General features: G+C 29.1%; 1 protein-coding gene across 2 annotated transcripts in view; it reads right to left on the reverse strand.

Annotated features, from left to right (window-relative positions):
* The window catches only part of LOC111039840, a 47,799-nt gene extending 24,096 nt beyond the window's left edge, over positions 1 to 23,703 (reverse strand). The window contains exons 1-2 of one of the 2 annotated variants that reach the window (XM_022323486.1): positions 23,337 to 23,703; positions 4,623 to 4,854 (exon numbers count right to left, since the gene is read on the reverse strand). The gene's annotated coding sequence lies outside the window, so the exon portion shown is untranslated. The remainder of the gene's footprint in view (positions 1 to 4,622; positions 4,855 to 23,336) is intronic. The other variant, XM_022323485.1, reaches the window with a different exon arrangement.
* Positions 23,704 to 24,410: the final 707 nt, after the last annotated feature.

Here is a 24,410-nt window from a genome sequence, read left to right on the forward strand (position 1 = left end):
ATATATATATATATATATATATATATTATAAGCATATCATATTATATATATATATATATATTATAATTTGTGTGTGTGAGAACACGCGTAACAGCACGAGCTAGCTAGTCCGCACATTATATACGAATACAGAGAAGATCAGCAGCCAGTTCGTGGTTTAATCGGTTGGTCGGTCGGTCCTAAGTCCTAACTGTATAATATGTAATATTTTTATAAGTTCCAGTTGCGTATATATGTGTGTGTGTGTGTGTGTGTGTGTGTCTGTGTGTGTGTGTGTGTGTGTGTGTGTGTGTGTGTGTGTGTGTGTGTGTGTGTGTGTACGCGTGTGTGAACCGAACTGTTCTCGACGTCCAAGTAATTCCGAATTCGTATTGTCGGCATGACTGCTTAATTTTTTATGATATTTCGTTTTGTTTTGAAGCCTATCATATGTGTGTATATATATACATAATATAATAATAGTATATTTTAAAAAAAGAGAGAACAGAAAAAATAGTACTAATGTGCGAGCAATTATAGTTTATAATATATTGTTAAAAAAAAAAAAAAACATAATATTAACTAAGTACGACGATGTACGCGCTGTATCTCACGGGTCTGGCCGACGATGGTAACCATCAATTACCTATATAATACATTAATATGGTATATGCACGCGTTGTTGTATGACCGTTTCGGGTTCTCGCGTTATCGACTCTCCGGTGTTTTTATATTTAATTTATTTTATACAAGATATTAATATTAATATTAATATTAAATACGAGCGCATACGGGTAATAAATAATAATAATAATCAAGTATGCGAACGGTAGCTGACGCGTTTATGTATAAGTGTATTATTATATTATAATATAATAATATACTTTACATACAATATACATAGTAAATTGTTATACATAAATATATAATTTGGCGGTGAGTACTGAATATTATACAATATATACTTACATCGAACGACATGTCGACAGAGTGTGAGTTTTATGGTGTGTAATAATATTGTACGCGCGGTAATAATATGTAACAATATTATAATTTATAATATAATAAAAAATACACACACATGGTATACCTATGTTAGGTTTATGGGTACAGAATCGCTGGTCACCGGCAATGTAGGTGAACGTAACAATAATATGATATTTTACTTTTATGTTCCGAAGAAGTGTCCATTATAAAATATGTAAAACTGTTACTCTAATAAGTATTATATTCTACTCAATTTATAGGTACATGCGCATGAAGCAAAACGTACCTATATGGTTATGGTCCGTTCGTTGCGAAAAGAATACCACGTTTGGTTTTCACTCAACTATTTTTGACGTGTTACTCGAAAAATGAGTGTGAAGACGTTTATTCTATATAAATATTAAACATTAGTTTTATATGTTTTATACGTGTTGTTTACAATTTACGTGGTTCAAAAAAATTATGAAAATGTTAAAAATATTTTTAAAAACAAGTTTTCAAATATATATTATAAACACCGTCGGTAATCGCATGATCGTAATAATAATGCACGTAACCGGTGAACATAGAAACGCCAATTTACACGAAGCTCTAGATTTATGTTAATTTTTTTAATTTTTTAAAATGCAACAAGATTTTCTAGTTATAGTCTCGCGTGCACTACAATTTTATCGCGATTTCTATAGGCTGGCTCCGTGAAATCGTTAAAACATTTTTCTTCTAGGCGTGTAAGAACATTTCTGTAGACCGACCGAAACATGTTTTACAAATTACAAGACACTGATAATGTTGTTCGTTCGTCCTAGAAACTATTATTAAACTATTATAATATACCAGTAGCCGATAGGGACGTGTAAACGTGTTATGTCTTAAAACCAACGTATATTTGCATAATATCATATTATTCATTATTATAAATGCCGTATACTAACGTCTATGCGGTATACGATAAAAAGTTTGAATATAGTTTCTTTTAAAAAATTTTTTTATTTCGCCTAAATAGTGCAGCTATCTACACTATTACACGATGACAGTAATAAACATTGTGGTAACGAAGTGTGGTGTTTAATAATAATAATAATAATAATAATAACAACAACAACAATATATTTATGACTGTCTAGACGAAAAACCCTACATCATGTTACAAGTTACAACGGTTTGTATATTAAAATAATATTAATAATAATTTACTACATTACTACGATGTCATAACGCGTATGGCTCATTTTTAAAGTGCTTATTGGGATTAAACAGCTATAATTTTTGTAACGTTTCCTACGGTAAAGAACAATAGTATTTAAGTTTTAATACTAAAAAGCCATACATAGCAATATACCTATTTAGTTATAGGTATTAGGTTTAAATTTTTGACACTTTCCAATTAATGTTTATAATTTGTGGTATTATTTTAAAAACATTATATTTTTTGTTTCTTTTGCGAGAATATAATTTGCAAATGGTATTGGGAAGTTATTTTTGAGTTATTTATTTGGTCATTTGGATGAGTATAGACTTCCGCTTTAAACGCAAGGTTTAATATTGTATTGATATTGTCGATATTGGTTACTTTATTTTTTATATTTAAAAGAACAATATAATATCTTATAAATATATATTTGACGAAAATATTAAATAACTATTAAGAAAACCGGTATCAGAGTAAAAGTCAAAGTCTTTGCTTTTGACGTAAACCCTCCTGAACCTGTGTCCAGCATATCTGCAGGTGTTAACTATAAAAAATAAATAGCAATTAAAAGTATGTTCTATGGTGACTAAAATAGTTATCGAGAAATTGAGAAGGCGGTTGCGCACAGTGTAGCTTCTTAAAGAGTAATATCTCGTTAAATTTTATGTCGTAAAAGATTGATTTCTTTGAAACCTGAAAATAAAAATAAACTAGTACTCACATTCCAGAGATATAGTTTTAACTTAATTTTCCAAATAAATATGTAATGACAAATGATATTATATTATGTACTCTTGAAATGTAAATAGATTTAAAAATTTTTTTTTATACGTATTATTGAGTATAGTGGTGTCAGCTTCAAAAGTCTTATGTATCTCTGTCGAGTGTCGACCCATTGGAAATAAGATATTGAAGGCACTTTGAAGTAATTATAGCTTTTTTCAGAAGTTACCTTTAAGGAAAATTAACATGATTCAACTATATTACCTACTGTATTTTTTTTTTCAAACGTTTTGATTTATTATTACTTTAAAATTATTGTGATATCTCCACAACTATTTAACACCGAGATGAGCTAATCCAGATCGCGAGTGATCAACATATAGGTAGCCACTTTGTCTTGAATAGCTTTTTCATTTTAAACCACTAAATTAGTATAGTTATAGGTGAAATAATCGTTAAATCAAATGTAGAAAGTCTCTATTTTGACTTTCTAGAACGTCATTTCTGATAACTAAAACAATGTCGAGAAAGCATTCTTGTGTAACTGAAATTATTTTATATTATGTGTAAGAAAATTAATATTAGTGAGTGCATTTGGATGCATACATAACAATGTCATGTATAGCTGCAATTAATTACAAACAGTTCTCAAACTGTTTATTTTCTCATAACAAATAATTTCAGGAGAAAAAATTATTATATTATGATATCATATCTGCATTGTTAAAAGTGGGTATTGCAGCTTCACATGCGGTAATAAACTATGTAAACCTTTGGTACCTAAGACATTCAAAGTATATGAAGAAATTCATTATCAAACAATGAGCAACGATGTCGCCCAAAATCGTCGTGCAGACATAATGATGATAGGTAGGATAAAACACCACAGACTCATCTCGGACTCATCCGAGACCCAATAATTCGTTGGGAAACAAAAAGACCCCATCCAGGACACAGCAGTTGATGAGGAAAATCTACCAACCTGATGCGTCCTCACATTCCGATTTCGACTTTTTCCCGTAACATATTTATTATATACTCTATAAATCTCAATGTTGAATTTTGTATATAATAATGAGTAATGACTAATGACTCATTACGTCTTCGTTGCTCAAGTTTTAGTTTATACTTGATAACTTATATTTGTATTGGTCTTCAATATCTAAGTACCGATGACATATTTTTAAATTGTGTTTACGTTCACATTTATATCACGATTATTGACGATACAACAGCGTGTCCGGGATGGCCACCTGCACTCTGCAGATTCAAATAAATATATAATATACAATATGAAGTGTATGACGTATGTATAATATCATATAGGTATTCAGAAAACGGTTTTTGGAATTTCAGCCCTTTTTCCTTTTGCCAGTGCTCAGTTGCCACGTGTAGTCACTCTCTTTATAGCTACAGGACGGCGCGGCGCGTGCCTTATACGATGTTATCATTATATATCTACTCGCTGCACGTGCAACACACACACACACACACACACACACATACACACACACACACACACACACACACACACACACACACACACACACACACACACACACACACANTAGTCACTCTCTTTATAGCTACAGGACGGCGCGGCGCGTGCCTTATACGATGTTATCATTATATATCTACTCGCTGCACGTGCAACACACACACACACACACACACACACACACACCGGTGTATATGCCCGACGATTTAGGAATACTATATATTACTCTTCTGCGGGTATAATTACCAGTTAACCGCCGCGTTTGGATAGATCACATGTTTTCACGCGGTTATCTTTCAGCAACTGTATTCGTAAAGTGGTTTTAATTGGTTCTGAAGCAAGGAATTAAACCGTGTTTACATTGGAAGTAAGCACGGTTCAATGGCTCATCTTCTTCATCTTCTTCTCCTCACCCCTTTTCGGCCTATTCTTTGTCGAATGTGAATTTTCTCTATCAGCAACTACTTGTCTGAGATAACTATAAAACAATCATTGTAGGTAATAGACGTTGAATAAGACATGTAACATTATAATAAATGCCAAGTAAATATTTAGGTTTGAGGTAAGACAGGTATGTTATTTTTTTGCCCACGGTCATATACAAAAGTGTGTAAATCGGGATCTGGAGTCCATTTGGTTATACTGTAGGTAAGTTACTTTTTTTCTTATCGGCATAAAATATCACTATTGATTTCTTCTAGTACGGTCATAAAGTAAATAATTTATACTATATTTTTAGCACAGTTAATCAATCTACAAGATAAAACAAATATAGGGAAGTACTAATTTCAACTTTTCTATAATTACGGGTCCAATATCTATACAAGATATCTAAAAGATTATTATTTTTTTACTCGATTAATTTTTAATAATCTATTCTAATAACCTTGTTAGAAGCATTATGCGTATTTGATTTAACGATATATCAACTTCGATATTAACCGTTAGTTAGTTATTATATTCCTACTACCGATAAAAAAAAAAATGTACGTGATACATATAGAATCAAAGAATGAGTTTACTGTAGCAATATGAAAATATATGAAATTTCGATACTAGTTTATATGAAAAGAGCTTATTAACATGCTGGTTTTACAACTGGGGATGCTAAGCGCACCCAAGCCTTCTCCTCCCAAATTGCACTTATGGTGGTTCTAAAATATATTGTATGGTTTGTATGCTGAAATAACGATAGTCAAATAAATAGCATTAGGTTAGGTCTATGAAAATTATAGGTTTTAATGATGTGATTGTTTGCCTACAACCTTTGCTAAGTTAGGTTAGGTTAGAATCTGCGCATTCTATAAGTTCAAATATATGTTTTTCTCACATTATTCCCTTCATTAAACCTTGCAGTTCTTAGATCTCAAGCCACATCATACTGCATTAGGATCAATTTCTTTACCAAACTAATGTCATCAGCGAAACCTGCATTACCTTCTTGGGCGTTCAACTGAAATTACTAATTGGTTTCTCGGCGAAGAAAAAAATAATTCAAGAATTTTCAAGATTATCTGCGAACACAAACGTGACATCAGAAGTCCAGAACTCGATTTGAAGTGAGTAGTCGCATCATTAAGATAAAACGCTCGACATAAACGTGTTTTCGGACAAACCAAAGAAAATACACTTTCATTATCATAATAATGATAAAATCTTTTTTTTTATTTTTATGTATGGTCTGTAAAATATATATTATATGTAGGATGTAGGAAAGACACAGGTTGATATCAAGAGGTGTAGGGAAAAATAATTATTATATAATAAATAGTAGTTTTGACTCTTCGTATTTACTTAGGTAGTTTATATACATATTGAAATATATTGAGCTTTGCATTACAGGTATTTTATAAGTTTTACAGATCATATAAAATATAAGTTTAATGATTTCATACTTTTTTTCTGTCATAACAAATTATTTTGTTTACATGCAGACGGCGCACGTCTTATAATATAATATACATATCGTTATAATTTACAAAATTAAACTGCCCATAAGCCTATTGATATGTGACTACATGTATATGTGACATGTCATATATATGCACACACTATGCAATTGTATTATATTTATTGATTGTATAGGTACTTTTATATATGCGCGGACATATATTATAAGTAAACCGTAAACGAATAAATACCTATAATGCGAAGTTATTTTTGAATCACTTACTAAGTACATTTTAAATATTTTTTCATGAAAATGATCACCACCGCCCCAGTGGAAATATTTTTTGAGATTTAGAAACAGCTGCATTACAACTGTTGGACGTGGGTGCATTGTCCATCGTTATTCGACATGAACATTTCCCTATACTGCCATTATAGTGAGATACATCGTTCATTGAGAAAGGAGAGAATAATAGGGTTGGAATCTAATACCTTTACCTAGCGTTTGCGTGCCAAAACTCAAACAATTTCTCTGAGTAAAAAACTAAAAAAGTATTTCCATATATCTGATAACTTAAAAAATTTAAATGATAAAAATTTTTTCAACGACACAAAAATAATGGCCATGACAATATTTTAGTTGCTAACGTTGAAAAATCTTCTCGTATACGCATTATTTATATTCTACGTATATTTATATCTTTGAAATTCATATTGCTGAATAGTCTCGTAGTGTGTATTCGTTTTATGAGTTATTATGATTCATATATGGTTTATGAATCTCATTTATCGGACTGTAGATATCTGCAGTTGAAGATCCGGTATGGTTTATACACTTTATTTTTTATTTTTTTTAATCCAATCGTTTATCCCGCATTCGAGTAATTGCGTGTAATCGTATTCTTCTATTTCGTGGCCTGTGAAACCGGTGCGCCTCGACTGTAATACCTATCATGTATATACATTGTACACACTAAGTACACAAGACAAGTCTTGTCGTTATATGTAAGCCGTTTATACGGAAAGAAGAATTTTACTCTAACGAAAAACATCGTTCGTTATCCCGAGTGTCCTTTTCCGGCGAACCGCATGCTGTATATACACGCTCATACACTATTACACCGGAAATTTTTCGCTGAATGGATGTGTGTGAGTGTAGGGTAGTGACCGATAATGAAATTTTATTGCACGTTTATATAGTATATTATATACACTGCGAATAGCGGTAGCAGCGGGGATGAGCCTTATGTCCCGGCGAGCCTGCATCGGCAATAAATCAATCCATAATTAGCGATTGATACGATCGAGTCGTGGAGTTCGACGGTGGTGATGATAGTATAGATATAATATCATATGCTTATTATATTATACCAATACTCGTCTTCTCGTATACCATAGGGAAACGGGTACGACTGAGCGCGCGTGAGTGTAAAATATACGTGAACACTACTGGTTTTAACCGGTTCTGCGGTCGCGAGCGACATGAAGATATTATAAACAATAATAATCGTTTTTTATTAATTCATCGCGTGTCAGAGTTGACCGCCACAGCTCGTAGGCCTCCGAAGACTGCAACAAGTGTAGTACGTCACGTTTTTTTTTCTATTATTATTTACATTTACATTACCTACGCGGCACGTCGCGTCGTCAAGCGTCAAATGGAAAAAAAAAATAAAACTAAAACGATATATTATATAGGTACTTATAATACTTATACGTCCACTATAGATTCCAATATATATATATACCACGAATGAGTATAGGCTATATTGTAATACATTGTAGGTACATTGTTGTGTTGGCCGGAAAACCACTACTGCATGTCTGTATCGATTCATCATTCATCAAATATACACGTGTAAATGTTTTGATGCGAGTGCACGCTGCACGACTACCTATATAATACCTAAGTAATATAAACAGTAAAAACGTCCTCCTGTGAAATTTCATCAGACGAAGACTCGTTTTCCATCCGCTATGGAGATATTTTACTAAAGCAATAATATAATAAAAATATTGTCCCGAAAAAATAACACCTAAATCGTCAATGCAGTGGTCAGTAAATAGTATTATTATTGAAAATCTAAAAATGTTCTTACCTTATGGCTAATCATGATTAATAATATTATCAAAAATAGATGCCAATATTGTACTTAATTAAAATTCATAAGAACTATTTAATTTAGATGTCATTTGATCGAGAGTTTTTTTTAATCAATTAAACAACAAGATATTTTTTAAAGTCTATATACCATACATAATACGTTTTAAGTACTTATAACCTATTATAATCGGGTCTATCCACCTTGCAACTGATTAAACCATTAGGTATAGCTCAGAGACCAATTTTAATTAAATATGTTCAATTAAACAATAGAGTTTTATAACAAATAACTAAATTAATAATTAGGTATAAATATTTTCTTACAGTCATAACAGTTCATACAGTATATGTAATTACAGCGTGTTATTATTATTTCATATCCGATTGCACTATTGAAGTTCAGAAAATAATTAAAATAAGATTAGTATGACGATGAAAAACATAGAATCAATTGATTGTTAAGGTGTATACTGTACATCCATCGTGTTTGGTTTGAGTATGCCTATTGAATAGTTTTTATTGAATACCTATTGTATTTACATTGTAACAAGGATAATTCCTTTTTTTAATCATTTAGTGTACCTAGTCTATAATTCCTTAAGTACAGGCGTACAGCGAATATTAGAAATCGGACAAAATAATTTATAATACACACTTAGTCAAACGGTATACGTCGACGGTGTCTTAGAACTGATATTAATGGCATACAACTATATTGAAACATCCACCTTATTGTGCCTTCATAATAATACATAGTGGTGATATAAATGTCATAGACAAAAGTGAGAGTGACAGTAGATGAAGCTGTTGGCTCTAATTTTTAATTTTCATAATGAATTTATACATCGAGTTTCACAAATTTTTCTAAATAATTTGATGTATAGATTTAACAAATTCATAGCGTAGTATAATTATTACTAAAATCGAAACTTTATACCGTTACCATTTTTTTGCTGGACACTCAATTACATCAATTGTATTATTTTATGCCTATTACTATAACTATAAACTACTAGTAAATGGTTCCGTTTCGCACTTATTCACTTCAACTATTGACGGATATAATAATAGAATAGAATGTTTCTAATATTTAATGCCAATAATTTCACTTCGAGTACATTGAATTCCTATTGACATAACAAACAAAATGATTCTAATCGAAATCGATTAATTAGTTTATACCTGTCTATACCGACCTGAATCATATATGTCTCAAACTCGCCACTAGGACTTTTTGGTAGCAAGGCAATAGAGATTACTATAATCTTAAAATTACAATGAGCTTTGAATTGTGCAACTAAATATTAGTAAAATATTATACAAATTTTTCCTCTAAATTGTAATATTGTAAAAGGATTGTAATTCGGCTAAGATTCCTGTAACCTGCAATGGCCCAAGTCGCCGAGGCAGTTAACAAAACAAAAAGACTAAAGTATGTTGAGCACGCGTCTTGTTTTACTTATATTGATGCAGAATAGTTGTTTATTATTATAACGAATTTCTGTTGAAAAAATTGGTAAATCGTTGCATTCGAAAAATAATTCAGATTAGTTTAGTAAAATCAAATTTGTTAGGATTTCTTCAACATAACATTATTTCCTTTCCCACCACTATCAGAATAAAACAAGTTGAAATGAAACAAATATATCAAAGAAAATCATCATATATATGTACCTACAAAATATATATATGTAGCATGTATGGAATGTACGCATGTGTGTTTAAGAATGTATTAAATTGTATGAAAAGGTAATTCGAAAAAATAATAATTATGGTTTACCGCGCGTGTTCATGATGGTTAACTACTGTACCTATGCGGTTACTACTATAATTTTCTGCGATCAAATTTACCGTAACTATATCAATGTACACACTGTCAAGACCTATATTTATTGTAAAAACATTAAAAGAAAATTATTCAACACGATAGGACATTTTTATTTAATTGATTAAAAATACTGTTATGTACAGTTGTTACATACTATTATACTGCGTTAATTATATATATTACTATGAAACCATTGAAATAGTTCAGTTGTTCGAAGAAATATTGCAAAACATATTGAAAATCTTAAACCAAATCGATACTAAAAACGTTCATTGAAGATACTCAAATTTAGACGTTATCACATTAGTAAAAATTATATTACGAGTAACTACGCTTTTACTTCCCAACTTTTTGGTTAGGACAAACGCAAATTTATCGATAATGTAATGAGCGTCCCGTCGTTGCGTCTAAAGTTATACAATGAATACAATTGATTAATTGAACATTTTATTTTCAGATATTAAATATTATTACCATAGTAGGAAACAACCAGAATCAGGTATTAAGGATTAAGTATTGATCATTTTAAATTTGCATAGCCGCATAGGTACCTACGTATTATATATGTATATGTACTGTACATTTTCTTCTTTGTTTTTATATTTTTTCATGTTTTAAATACATCTTATTAAAGTGCATTTAAATATTTTAAAATGGGCTACATCCATATAATATTTGTATGTATAATAAAATATTATATGCATACTCATAAATAAATAAAAATAATATGAAACACTAAACTACGGTTAGCATATTATATAATGGGACAAAAACGGTGGATTAACAATAAAAATATATCATAAGCATTTCGGAGATACAATTTAATAATTATGTTAATATCGAACGCATTATTTAATTGGTATTATATTAATATTCGGCATATTGGTGTCTCGACGATAAAATTAATTTATTCGGACGCTTAGAAAAAAAAATACAACACAAAATACCTGAAATTCATAATAATTTGTTCTGGACACGAGACCTCCGGAGAGCGAAATGTTCTGAACCATTATTAAACGTACTCGTAAATACTGGGTTTAATTTACAAAGACGGGAAATAACAGATTTCAGCTACCAATTTTAATATTATGTGTTTATTATTTAAACGTCCGACGAACGGTACATGGTACGCCAGTCGCGGCCTGAGGTCCTGCGGATTCCACACAATCAATTATTTTTTTTATCATTTATACGCCGCCGCCGAGTACGTTGGATGTGGATGAAACCATATATATATATATATATATATATATATATGTACCTTCGTCATAGAAATAGATAAATAAATATATATATGCTACCAGCCATAGTCTACGGCTCTACGCACTAATCATAAACTATACGGGTTTTACTGGATGGCTATTAGTTTATTTTTCTGCTTGGTCAATCACAAATCACGATTTACTCTTTAAAAAAAAAAATTATATAGGTACCTAGGTAATGAGTGTAAACGATGGCATTGTCTTGCCTGCCAATATTTAGATAAAATAACAAGAATCAAAATCCATAACTCAACGAGAATAATGTCCGCTTAAAGTATTGTGTATTATACGTAGACATTTTATAAAATAATGTTCACTTTTTGTTTATAGGTACCTACCTAGCCGAGGTACTACAGGTGGGACAGGTATCTACTGTATACGTAAGACTTTTTTCTGTTCTCAGAATGTACAACAAATATTGCACTGCAGTTCCGAGGTGTGGTGACGTGTCTACACTCAGTTGCGTACATGCTCTAAGTGTACACACTGGTCGGCGTTGCTAGTTCCCGGATGGGTGACCACCCAGGATTTTTAGTAACAAAATCATTACCACACTGTAAAATACGTGTTTCAAACCAATGGTGTCCTCCTACAAATAATTAATGACCATAGTTGCAGGGTTTTGGATCAAAAAAAAAAAAATATTGTACTCATCGAAGAAAATTAGTAGAATAGAATAATACACAGAATATTTTATTTATAGTTACTTTCCTAGACTGTATGTACCATACCTATTATTTTATTACATTGAGAGACTATTGCATAATTAAGTAAGCATTTAATTATTTATGACCTATAAGTTTAAGTGCTAGGCATTTAGTCCATCTATACAATAATAAAACTCCTAATACCTACTTTTGTAGTAGGTGGTTAAACAAATTTGTTGAATTTTACTATAAATTAGTAACATCGGAGAAATTTGCTCACCTTTCTGAAGTAATATTAGTAATAATAAGCCATTTTCTCAAACACTAAAAATAATATTACACTTACTAAAAGATCCGTGGATTTACTGAACACTTTTATTAAAAATTAAAATCTCCCAAAACAAATGCTTGCAATTTTTACTGAGTGTCTAACTATCTGAGTTTAATTAGTAAATACTAGTTTTCTTATTAGTATAATGAAACCTACGTCCTACAGTAACAACTTAACATAATATATAGGTAAATTGTTTAGTGATAAGTGATAATAGTTATTATATCATATAAATTATTTTATTATCCGTTTAAACACAGGACACATCCTAATGCAGGGTTATAACTAAAAACACAGTAATTAAATTTTTTGAATTTCAAATAAATAAATAAAATCGTTATTTTTTGCTTAAACATATAGAATGTTGTAGATGTTTGAACTTGAAATGTCTACAAAAAAATTGTGCTCATGTAGTTTTGATATTTTCAAATTTCTCTAAAAATGCGAATGAGAAATGTTGATCAAATGTTCAAACTATTTGATACAGAGAAAAATACTCGAAAATTCTCCTTGTCAAAATAAAAAACTTTAAGACATTCAAACATTTTCAAATGCCAATAAAATTAATTATTTAATAGCTCAAAGACAAAAATATTTAAAAAATTATATTATGTCTAGGAAATGCTTGTATAAATCTATAAAACAAATTAACACGGACAATTTCGGGCGGGACAACTAGCCTTATATTATAAAATATTATATAAAATTGGTGTTGAGAAAATATTCCAGTGAATGTTTTTAGTTTTTCCAAATTATTAATAAAAAGCACGGGAAATTGAGTACTTTAAACAAGTAACATCTAGATCCAATATACTCCCAACAACTAACCACGATGTTGAAAATCAGAGCATCTTTTCCACCACAAAAAAATTATACTGAAAAGTGAAAACACATACATAATAAATTGTACAACCAAAATCGGAACATAAAATTGATAATGTTTTTGAAAAAAAATAATTAAATAAAAGTTCTTGTTGATTTTAGTGATTTTAATTACTTATAAAATAATATGTACTGTCCAATTCATTAAGAATATAAAATATTTATAAGACAAGGCATTCTTGCCAAAAAAATCTAAATATTAATCAATATTCTTAAACATTTTTTTTTTTATACACTTGTTATGTTATTTATTCTAATTAAATGTCTTTCACGTCAATATTCATTAATGGTAATTTAGTATCTAGGTAGTAGTTTTTAACATCTTCATTCATTAACGTTGCCTTTCAATACCTACAAGTGTGGGTAAGGAAATAATATTTCAATAATTATGAAATTTGTATGTTTTATGTATAGTTTAGTGAATTCCTGAAGATTCATTCTGGCTACATATGAAAAACACTTAGTAAATCTTGGCTTGATTCTAACAGGTGAAGTTCTGAATTGTTTTTATGTCGTATGCGTAATATATTTTATTGGCTTACATTTAATATACGATTTGCCGCTAGACGGTAAAATTTAACTGTTCACCCGATAGCTGTATAACTTATTTAGTCACTAATTTTTTAAGCTACTTAGAAAATACCGAATAAAATAAGGTATAAAGACATAAAGACTATTCGCCACTTCGTTTTTCTTATAAGTTTTTTAAAAAAAACTGGTTTGACAATGCCATAAAACAAAAAATACTGATCAACTAGTTTTTCGCTACCATTAAAATAATATAATATATAATGCTTTAATCGTTAACTATATTATGTAGGTATATTGCGTATCATCATAATAATATATAAGGTGATATTAATTTTTATTCCAATATTACTGTAAGCCCTTAATAAAATATTTAACTGTTATCTATAAAATACTGTACATATTTCAAATTAATTTATTTCCAAAAGTTTTTGGACTAACCAATTATTTGCTTTAACTTAACAACTCTACGCCTATATCTATTAAAAAAATTCACTCAAATTTCCATAATTATGACAATTAATAATTAATATTTTTGAGAACTTGAAAATCACTGAGTAATAATAATAAGTATAAAATAAGAGAGTAGGTTACCAATAGGCAATCAATTAACTAGCTTTAGCTTTTTGGAGGGAAAGTGGGTTTGGCTTGTAATAACTAAACGTCTCGAAGGCGACTACGACCAATCATCGAAGCCAATAGATACTGGAAAGCTATCGCCAGTTTTAATTTTGTATCCACGTGACTTTCGTTCTTGGTATTTTAAGAAGCATTGCACACGTCATATAGTTCTATGAAAACTAGTGCGGTATTTTCTTTACATAAATTTAAGTACTTATATATAAATAACACACAGGTATTCATTAATTTATAATTTAAAAAAAAATTGCTTTAGTCAGGATTCTGCGAATACTCGGTATGGTGGGCACTTGGCTGGCTTTTAACACACCTGAGTAGGTACCTACAGTTAAGTTTATTATTATATAATTGTTATAAACATGAGTGCTATTATGCACTCATATTGTGCACATTTAGTTTTGCTTGTTTCTTACTACGATAAGTATCTTTAACTGATTTTTGTATACCTACATATTATATTTTAATTCATAAAAATATGCAAAATTAGTTATTATGTTATATAACTATTTAACGGATTTTGTAAAAAATATATATATTACAATATTTTGTTACAATTATAAAAATAAAATTAATTAAATCATCATCATATAAGATCTAAGTAGTGTATTTTGAGGCTCTACTGAATGTTTGCATTTTTCTAAAATGGACATTCTTTGCAATGGCGTAATAGTTTGTGAACTACTTATTATTTTACCAAACAGTCTGAAAAAAGACTAATTTTCCATATGGCCTACCACCCACGACATATTATTTACCAATGCCAAATTGGAAAAGTACGTTTGGACCATTTGGAAAAAATCATATTGATAAATTATTGTGACTCGTTCTCAATGAAAAATAAAAGTTTGTATAACCACAGAACTATCCTTAAGTAATACAGAAAATATCAGAAATTTGATAATATGGTCTTGGGTATACTTAAAAATCTTAAAAATCAAAATTTGAATAAAATATGTAGAACAAATCACAATGCATTACACAAAGTGATTCTTTTAAATGTAAACACATCTTATTTCCTTAAAAGTATAATTTACCATTTTTAAGATTTGTATTTTTTTGAACGATAGCATACATTTTTTTTAATGTGTTTTTATGGCTGAATATTATTCATTAGGAATATCGATTCATTAAAAAAAAAACTAGGGAAGTTAGTCTGCTGTATGTATATAGTTAGTAGGTTTTGAGTTTACCTTATCATTGTGTAAATTTAGAGTGACCTACTCAATGGATATTTTAATTTTGAATTCAATATTTTGTTGATAAAATATTTTAAGCGAAAAACGAGTTTGTGTACGAGTGGCTGTATTATGAGCTTCCTCCTCGCCTTTCATTCATTGTTATGTAATACTAAAGATGGTTTTTTTTTTAATAACATTTGTGGATGATATTTAATATTGATAATCTATACTAAGTGTACAATAAGCAGATTTAAGGGATGAATTAACAATGACTGGATGTCAAAGAAAGAGGAAGCTCACAGTAGAAGTACATCAAATGAAGGATACTGGATAGTCTATAATATATGAGTAATTATCTGACTATTAATAATTTGGAAGGTTAATCAAATTTTTTTCTTAAACATCATACATGTTTTTCTTATATAATAGTATTGCCATGATAAATTTGCATAATTTATTATTATTAACAAAGAAGTCAACACTACCTGCCGTAGAACGACGAGAATAAGTGAGAATGACTTAAGATTATTAGTCTTAATATTTTGAAAATTGTATTGTGTATGAGAAATAAAAATATACCAGCTTAATAGTAAAAAGTTTCAAGTCTCTACGATTAATATTTTTTAATTATAACACAATAAATTTAAATATTCAATTACGTCAAAACTATAATACTTACTTACTAAGCTCATAAAAAAAATGTTGACTATGTCGTGATTAAATATTTTTGTATTGCTAATTAACATCGTATTAGGAACCTTCTAATTAAGTTTCAAGTTTTTTTCTAATACCTATATAAAACAAAACTAAAAATTTCTTAAATTTTAAATTTCTATAAAGGTATATCTAAAAAAGGGACAAAATATTTTCAAAGTTATATAATGTTTAGAACATTTTATTCTAAATATTACGTAAAACCGTGTTTACCGTTATAGGATCGAACTTGGTCGGTATTTTTACGAACATCAAAGTATTATTGTAACATTATTAAACATTATTGAATATTTATAATGATAATATATACATATTTTTTTTTTGGTTCATAAAAATAAATAAAAATAAAAAGACAGATAAGACGGACTGCAGAAACGCCCCAGCGGAGTGACTACAACATATTATATAATATTTAATGGTTTTCAATGGTCATTACTCATTAACCAGTTAAATTTCCAACTCTTTTCAAACAAAAACGGCAGTAGGTATGGGTACCTACAATTTACATTTTTTGACAATAAATTATTATTAGATTTTAGTGATTTTGTAAAGAATATATTTTTACTATTACCGTTAAGAGCATTATGCGAATAAAACGTACACTGCAATAGCACAATACTATAATATGTCAGAATTAGTAATGTGTGTATAGTTTATTATAAGTGGTACATTTTAGTTTCATCTCACCTTAAGACACGAATTACCTAGTCATTATCATTCAACACATATAAATATATAATTATCATTTATCATAATTTAATTTAACAACATTAATTTAACGTTAAGGGTATAACCGTTATATACCCTTAAGGCCTTAAGTACTTATGTTAGGTTATACTGTATAATGTAACATTAATAACGTAGCCTACATACAAAATGTGTCTGCTATCAGAATCAGACAATAAAATAAATGTTCTTTGATGATGTGATTTATTGAGTTGTTTTATTATATAGAACTCCCGAAACAATTTCCAGCAACCAGTTATTTAATTAAGATCTTACAGTTTTTTTAGATACGACATAATCTATCTAGTAATGTTGAATAATTTCATTTAACTACTCTTTGGATCCTGTACAAATGACGACCGATTATTGCCGATTGCCGAGTAAGGATAGTCAAAATTTATCTTAAAACCTATAAATAATAATAATATAGCTATAATTCTTTCATCTAAATATGTATGTAACATAATATATAGGATAATATTATATCGCCCAACTGTTGTATACAGTGACATCTCTTTATTTATTGTTGTGCATTTAAATTATTATCTTTTTGATTACTATTCTTACACGTGTTTGTATTTATTTCATCTCAATATATTACAGATAACTTATTCCCGAATAATCAGTATCATGAGTGCGATGTCCAATATTGATCATCGTAATACTATTTTATTTTTAAAGTGACGTTTCATTATTACAAAATAAATTGCTTTCATCGATTCACATGTTTTTTCCAGTGGTATTGCCACATGGGGCCACAATAATTACCATCCGATTCACATGTTAATACTTATTAATATTACTATGAATTATTATAAACTTGTGATTAATAATTCAACGAATATAGAATTTAAATATTTCAAAATATTACAGTAGAAAAACTAACTCTCGTCCAACCCTAAATGTTTAACCAAACAGTTCTAAACGAAGGAGCTACATTTTTCTATACAAAATTTCACAATAAACTACCCCACCGTTAAGATGGTTCCTTCCATCAAAATTTGCACATATATATTTTTTCTATCCTTTTCACATTTATTTGTTGTTTTTCTACAGAATACATGGTGAATACGTTATAGAATAAATAATAAGAAGTGAAAAACTAACAAACATAAATTATAAATAATAATTTTAAATAGATTTAAAACTACTCTAATATTCCTAATATTAAAATATATTTTATTGTTGAGTCTTGAGACAAAACTGTTTCAATTTTTATTTTTTATTTTTTCCGTTAATCGTTACAGCACAGATCGGTTTTTTTTCAGCAACACGCTATACGGCGAGGCGTTTATATTATAATAGGTATGTTATTAGGTATCAATTGTCAAATGAACTACATTCAATTGTATCTATACTTAGTTTATATATTATATAGGTTGTAGGTACTAGGTTTTTGCTTGTTCTATATCCTCGTATAATAAAATATATTTGTATTAATTATCGTCGATACAAATTTTGAGTGCAGGTACTTACCATATAAATTATAAACTGAATATTGTCTAAAGTACTAATAGTATTATACAGTACATTATAATGTATGACCCAAAATCCAGAAACTAGAACAATCGATTTGGAGGTTCTCACGCAATATATATGTATACTATATTATATATAATATGGTATTCATTTATCGTCCATATCATCATATATTTTACAAACACACAATAACTAGTAACAACATAATAAGCAGACTACATAATATAATATATATGTAGATACTTACTATATGCATTGTAATAATTTATTGTGGCACCTTCTGCAGTAACATAATATTATTAATCGTAATAAAATAAAAATCGGGAATCGGCTGGGTATTATTTGGCGTTTCAACTCAATCACGACCCGAAGCAAAATGGTTTTGTTATGGCCAATGGTGGTGACCACTAGGCAGATATTTCGAAACCAGAGCATATAACTACCTACCTATATATTATAGGTACCACGTATAGTGTTCTATCGCGTATGCATGCGGACGAACGGGATGTTGCGTATATACTTACAATATAGGCGTAATAAGCAAAAATAATAAAATTATATATAATAAATAATAATAATAAAAAACGACCGCAAAGATATCTTCGGCAAATATCAATTGGTTGCACTTCTTTTTTCGGTATTGTATTCGTTATTATATGTAGGTAAACGTACATATTTAAATTATCGACGGTGGTATTTTTCGCGTAAATTGCAGTCGAAATGCTTTCACCGTTATACACTCCGGACAATATTGAAGACGATTATCATCCGCTACGTAACATTTTCCGTCTGGTCTCCGCGAGACGCGTCGTTATACATGTATAACAATAATAATATTCCCATAAGTCGTTCGAAACATAAACACATATCTTATGTAGGTACGTTTCTGAGCATATACAGCCTAAAAGTACGTATCTAATATTATTTACCTAAATTTTTTTTTTTTTTTTTGTCACCGGATTTTCGACAAATAATTATTACTAGGTATTACGAAAAACGGAATAAACCGCAGGTATGTATGGCGGCTGTCTGAGGTATTATATTGTTATTACGAAACCGTTTAATCGAGACGTCTGAGGATAAATACATAAGTATTTAGTTTTTGGCGAAATATCGATGCCGCCGCTTCTCACAACAACTGAACAACCCATTTGTTTTGTATAATATATGGATCCGTTATGTTATAGTTCCTATCATTTTTCCCTAGAATGTGGTACGTATACTAATTGAAACACAATGTTATGAATATCTGCCTACATACTTCGTATTGTTGAGAGACAAAAAATAAATGAAACGTATTTCTATTTGTCTACCCATAGACATTGAGAATTTGTCAACTTTTATGTACAGCGTGTTCATCAGAGATCTTCTTATCGGCGAATAATCTACTAAAAATACGAACCAAAATCATTAACTCATATGTATTCTGATATTTTTCTATATATTAATGAATAAATGCAGGTCAGTGTTCATACTGCATATTAAATACTAAATAGTAGCACGTATTTATGTCTACCATCAAGATTTTTAATTAGGAAGATCTATATTCCATTAGGTATTAATGTATTATCATATAAATTATACCTACTATAGTACCCATACATGATACGTAAACATGGTAATCGTAAAATACTGACGTCATCTGGTCTACATCTAATTTTATACATTGTCACATTAATTTATAGTAATTAGAATTTAAAATAAGAATTTATTTGAAGTTTACCTTAATTCATCCCATGATTATATTTAGTCGAATAATTATAGATATATAATACTTACAGTAAAACTTTCATATTATTACGAAGTCTCAACGGGAAAGAAAAAAAATCATTTCCTATTATATTACAACATTTTTTGAATAGAATTATGTAAATTTAGTTCTAATTCGATTAAGACACCGATGTATGCAAGTATTACTATGTATATACAAATATGTGTATGTATTTGCAATATGTGTAAGAACTAATAATATATTTTATTTTTATTTTTTTGAATAGTTGTATCTACACTATTACCACTTTTTAATTTTTATCCTCAATTACTCTTTAATCATTATAATATAATATGTTTTCGTAGTTTAGATTATTGATATCTGCAGATACTTCTTATGGTTAAACAATATCATATCTTAAAAACTAAATTTATTTGATTATTTAAGTATTATCAATTCTTTAAAATAAACCTAAGCTACCTATTACTTTACTAAGATGGTACTTGCCTATCATTATTAGTCATTACTCATTACTAAATTCTAACTTTTGCAATTATGCCGACACTGTGCAGTAAATTTCTAGAATATTTTTAACTCTTGCAGTGGATATCACGTTCATAATAATAAAATATGCAGTGATCAGAGATTACCAAGAATTGAAAGTATTAAGTATACATTGCGATCGCATTAATCGCTAATTAAATTGAATTAATCATTAACAGACAACAGTCACATGTATAATATGCGAATATGCGATATTCAATAGGTTATAATCTCGGTTATAATATACAAATTGAGGATTTCCAAACTTTCTAGGCACATTTCAGTATATTATAATATATTCAACCATAGTGACCTAATGTATATTCGCTTTTCATTACCCAGTTAAAATGTTTAACAGTAGATGTTGTGAGATTACATAAGGTCATTGTTTGGTATTTTTTTTTTTAATATTCATACTTAACACATTATTATTATTTTCTTAGTTACTTGTATACATTCATTACGGCAATCCTAACGTTTCGTATTGCACAATACTATGAGAAAAATTCTCATATAAAATATAATAATTATATTTCAGTTATTATTATAATATTATGAGTAAAAACACAAATATTGTATGAAATTAATTGCAACTCAAACCAAAACGTGAGCACTCTTTTTACTTTATTTGTATTCACGACTCACGTAGATCTCAGTGAAAGTGTGCGATAGTTTTTAATAACAATACGTGATCACTTGATATAGCTTAATTTAATTTAATTTAAAATTTGTGTTTATTGTCTACGGGTTAGTTAAAAAAATGATTAATATTCCAGTGCCTATTCCTATCTATCAACGCAATTAGATGGGAATAACGTTATATAGCATCTTTTCGAAGTGAACGTCTTTAATACAATTCTTATTATAATATAAGATTTTTCTTTAAATTAATATTATAGAATGCTCAATACGACTAAATGATCATTTTAAATACCTATAGTATTATTTACCTAGTATTATTACTTGATATTATAATGTATCACATTCACAGTAAATCGTTAAATTTATTAACTTAAGTCTGTTATCTAACCAATAATTATATTGTATATTAATTAATTATTGACTTATACGTGTATACAATTAAGACAATTTATTATAGTATGGTTTTAAGTTTTTAAAAGAAATGTAAATCACGTAAAAAATATATTTATAAAGTGTTGAGATGGCATACACAATAATATGTCAACCAAAATTAATTCAATAATAATGATAATATTCCCATTTTTGTAAGCATACAAGATTTTTTTTTAAATTATTATTAAACTGTTAAAACAGCTACATATAGTCTCAATTAATTATAATAATAGACGAAAAATGCAATAAAAATTGTATATTAACTTTATACCTAGCCAACTAGGTAAAATTAGTTAGTAATCATCATAGTTTTATTAGTTTTATAAATAACAATCAATTCAAACATTTTGATTACACATATTATTATTAGTTATAGACTATATAGTTAAGCTGAATAATCCGTATATACTATATTGTACAATATACTTCATAGATATTAGATCGTCTTAGAAATTGTTTTAATTTTTACAGATTTTAATTTAAAAGTAAATTTAATATTTTTTAGGACCTGTATTGTTTTGTAAAATTTTAATATGTCCACTTTTTGTCTTCATCAAAAATAATATTTTACCTATGGTTTTTAAACTTGTATAAGATTATTTTAGGTATGACCATTGTTCAAAACAAGAGGGTTTTAATTTATTTAGCCAAAAATATCATCGCTTTGATGATAACGGGGTGATTCACCAAGTATGCTCACCTTAATTTTTTCCTTTAATAATGTATTTATTTTATACGGATGTATTTTTATTTTTTAAGTACAGGTACTTAAAAAATACCATATTTTCATTTAGGTACTTAGATTTTTTATCTTTAAATCCAAGGAATGTCTTATAGTGATACAAACTTCTTTCTTTGAAATTCCAAAAATTGGAATTTTAATAGATTGATCACTATAAAGAAAACGGGGTGACAATGACAATGTTTAGTGAATCACCCCTTATGGGTAGATTTTATCCTGAGAAATGCTTAATGACAAATAAATAATATACAATGATGATGATCAAACAGATACATGTACCTCGACTCTCTGTACTATCAATAAAACCCTTGTTGCATCTCAGAGTTTGTGTTTAAATAAATATGGAAACATAGTGACCAATTATTCGTAGATTAAAAATGGTAGAATTAGATGGCTAAGCTTAACTTTAGATATGCATCCGTTAGTGATTTTTTTATTGATTTATTAATCGTTTTGTGTCTGATATAGCTATTATATAGCATGTATAATTATAGCATAATTACATATGTAAATAAAAAATAAGCTGATATATCATAAAATAATTGGCTGGAATAAATTATTATTGACAAGTAAAAGGAAAATAATTATCTACCTCCCTATTATTATGGTTTACAAAATCGAAAAAATCAGTTACGACTACTATTATTATTATTATCAAGGTAACGCCATCGTCGGCACTTACTTAAATGTAGGCGTCCGGCGTGGCGACGACGTCCCCTCTAGTTGCTCCGCTGCTTCAGAGCGATGTCTATACGAGGTGGCACTAATATAGTCAACAGTCGTCGTCTGGTATACCGTGCTATACCCTTATTATAATAATATTATGATTTTATTACGTTGTACTGCTGTAGTACATCGTCAGGTACATTTGGGTCTTGTGCGAGCGGAAAATCACGAGACGGAGCACCGCAACACCGACGAAACTATCAGAGAACCACGGAGAAACAAAAATAAACGGCGCGATATTCTGTTGTGGTCACATGCGCGTCCCGACCGACTGTCCGTTATCGACGTTATATCGTGTTCTCCGGCTGACTGTTAATTCGCGGCCGCCGCACTATCGCTCGCCGGGATATTAGTGCCACTCTTCGCGGCTCGCATGAACACGCCCCTTCCGTGCCGCCGATTTTTCTCCACCGATCAACGCGCTCATCCGAGTCACAATATTGTTATCATCGTCGTATTATTATTATTATTATTATTATTATTATCATATATGTTTATAAGGGTGATTCACCAAGCGTATATATATATATATGTGTGTGTGTTTGTATACGTGTATACGTTGTATATGTGTTTATATACATGAATTTCTTAGAATTTTTAGAATTTGTAAGCGTAGATTACCTGCACTTTCAAATACTCATTAGGTTTTTTATGCTATTTTATAGGGGTGTTTTGTAGAAAAACATGATTTTTTTTAAATGTCGATACGTCAAAATGTTATAACTCAAACGAATTTTAATTGAGTTATTAGACTTCAAGTATACCTACCTACGATTGAGATAATACTATTGTGTGTATAAAATCACTTTATGATGTTTTGAAAATTATAGTAACGACTAGGTAAGCAATAATTAATAATATATTATCAATGTATTTAATAATTCGTAAACATTTTCAAAGTAATAACAATAATTATTTAAAATCAGACATTTGTGGGTAGTCCATAGGTGGCACTTGGGAATGATTCTAGGGGGGGAGGGCAAAAAATTAATTACAATAACCCAGAAAAATGGACTTTCATAACCCAATT

The sequence above is a fragment of the Myzus persicae genome, unplaced genomic scaffold (assembly GCF_001856785.1).
Source record: "Myzus persicae strain clone G006 unplaced genomic scaffold, MPER_G0061.0, whole genome shotgun sequence".
In the NCBI taxonomy this organism is placed as follows: domain Eukaryota; kingdom Metazoa; phylum Arthropoda; class Insecta; order Hemiptera; family Aphididae; genus Myzus; species Myzus persicae.